Here is a 2833-nt window from a genome sequence, read left to right on the forward strand (position 1 = left end):
GATTGCATTTTGTTTTCTATACCCGTTTGGAAGCATCGAGAAGGTTCCAAACGCCGTTGCTAGGCACACTCGTTGGAAGCATCGAGAAAGTTCCAAACGCCGTTGCTAGGCAGTTTCTGCCTGGAGTTTTGATTACTAATACAATGTATGTCCCATTGCATCGGCACCTCCGAGGCAACATCACACGTGGCTAGGCCCGCTCTCGAGGTCGCATGCCGCCACAACCACATTTCTCGGAGAACACATACAACCACTCCAGACCTCCGTTAGATAAAACATCCATCCCGTGACCGTGGCTACGTTCGGCGACCAATTGTCGCCTCGAACCCAATCTTGATATCACAAATCTCGAACAATTACAGCTATGATAAAATCCAGGCTAGACTACTAGAAGATGTTCCCAAAGTTTCCAAGGAACGGCTTCGGCTTTCCTTTCATCTCCGACATATATATAGAAGGATCTAATATATTTTCATAATACATAATGAAACGTACAAATATTTCGTACAAATTTTATATTACATACTTTGTTGGAATAAATTATTTTCAAATCTTAGTCACACTTCATTGAAAGACCGAAGCTCTCTTTAAGAGTTCTTTGACTATTTCATTATTTGTTGAGGTGCATAAATATGGAGGAGTTAATTCGCGATAAGCCAAACAAATTCGCTTAGAAGTTATATCTTCTCTTAAAACACAATGTTCCCATTTATACCTATAAAAAATATAGAAGAGAATCTAGTAATTATGTAAATAATGCAATAAAATTCACATTCATTATATTCTATTTTATCTATGTTATAAAATACTTTCTCAAGTTGTACCTGACAATTAAAATAATTGTATAACTAAATTTGCCAAACAATTACAGAAATATAATACGATATAGATGTTTAAGTACTAATTCGCCATGTCTGTAAGAAAAATTTCTTGCCTTGCACTATCATAAAGAATCATAAGCGATCCCTCTGGCATTGGGAGCCTTAAAACGATATCTTTATTACTTTCATTTTTATCATTTGTATCAAATTCGAAGCCTTCGAGTATAGTGGAATACTCTGCAACGCTTTCTAAATTATATTTTGTATCTGGACCATGGTAAAGACTCATTGTTAAAACTGAGTTACCCATGACATTCACAGTAACTATTCTTTCACCCCAAATCCAGCAGTCATCGATATGTGGATCTATTGAAGCTCCTCGTAGCGAATCATACTCTAAAGTACATTGTTCTACCGTTTGGAAATTATTAAGCATGGGTACTTGGCAAAATTTTTGTTGCACAAATTGAGTAGACTTTGGAAAACCACCAAAAAACCCAACTGAAGCTTTCTCTTCTTGAAGTTGCATTTTGGACCAAAATTCTGGAGTTTTTAAATTATGTCTTAAATCTTCCTATCTTATCTATTAATAAACTTTATCGATATCTCAAAATTTTATAATAATAAATGTAGTTATATATTATACTGTTTGAAATACCTGTTTCCTTCTTCCACTCTGAGAAACTTCCCAAGGTATTTTTTCAAGCGCGTTCTTCAATGAATTAATTTCCCAAGGATTTAGAAAATCTAGCTTTGTATAAAAGTGAATATAAAACAATAGGTTAATATTAATTTCTTACGAATATTATCTCAAATATAAATAATAATAATAAAATTATTATTCTAACAATACTTTTTATCAAGTTCTCTTCACTAAAAAATCTTACTTCTTTTTTTATAATTGATGGTTGATAATCTCTTGTTATATTCTTAAATGTAAATTAATTTGAAAGGGAAAATTAACGAATAATATTACCATGAATTAGAAATTAAATAATGGAAGGATGTATCGGATACAGGTAAGTAAATACCTTTATATATACACCAGGAAATTCTATGGCTGTTCCTCGATGATACGGATGATTTTTGTAAAGATCAGCATCCCAACCAGGCCACGATTTGTCACAGTTTGGACAATATACATAACTGGAACATTTCTAAAATATTATAATCCATAATAGTTAATAAGACATAGAAACAAATTTTAAATGTTATGTGTATAAATTTAATAAAAAAGTAAATTATCTAGTTCAATAACAATGTTACCTTTCATATTTTGTACATAAAACAGTAACTTTGCCTACATTAATACATACTGCCTACATTAAAAATTACATACTTGCGTTAGAAAATCATTTGTTTCATTGACGGATAAATTAAATAATAAATAAATAATTTAAATCTTTCATAAAAAATATTAAAAATAGCAATGCTACCAAATAAATTAATTGTCCAAGTATATAACATAATAGAAAACTTATTTGTAAAAAAGACAAACTTTTGGGACATAACCTCAAAATGAGTCTTAAGATTGGGTTTCACAATCTTATGTTCAGTTTCGCAGAGAAGACAAGATCTTATTCCCTTTCAACCACAAGAACGCACTGTTTCCATCCTTTAATAAGTAACAAAGAACTTAAAAGTCGCTAAATACTTATTTCGAACTATATTCATATGTACATATGTATACATATTTTAGACACATAGTACGTGAAAGTCAGGGAACTAAAGGACAATGTCGATGCGATAGCATAAGAAGGGTAATACGTTGGTTGGGTCTTCTATACGTGTTAACTTTATTCGAAATTACTAGAATAATTTACTATCGACTATAAATCTCCTCGTTTATAATAATGCCTTTATAATAAACTTTTCAACTGATAATCTTTTTACAATCTTCTTTTGACAGAACATTAGCACATTGCCAAGTGTATACCAACAGGTATACAAGGAACACACGACTTTCGTGCGATGTCATTTGTGTTTCAACCATCGTACAATGAACATCGAAG

General features: G+C 31.6%; 1 pseudogene; it reads right to left on the bottom strand.

The window, feature by feature from the left end:
• Positions 1–453: 453 nt before the first annotated feature.
• Positions 454–2611, bottom strand: LOC138180949 (alpha-ketoglutarate-dependent dioxygenase alkB homolog 4-like; annotated as a pseudogene).
• Positions 2612–2833: the final 222 nt, after the last annotated feature.

Source organism: Bombus flavifrons, chromosome 6, assembly GCF_040668555.2.
Source record: "Bombus flavifrons isolate JBK064 chromosome 6, iyBomFlav1_principal, whole genome shotgun sequence".
NCBI classification, from domain to species: Eukaryota; Metazoa; Arthropoda; class Insecta; order Hymenoptera; family Apidae; genus Bombus; species Bombus flavifrons.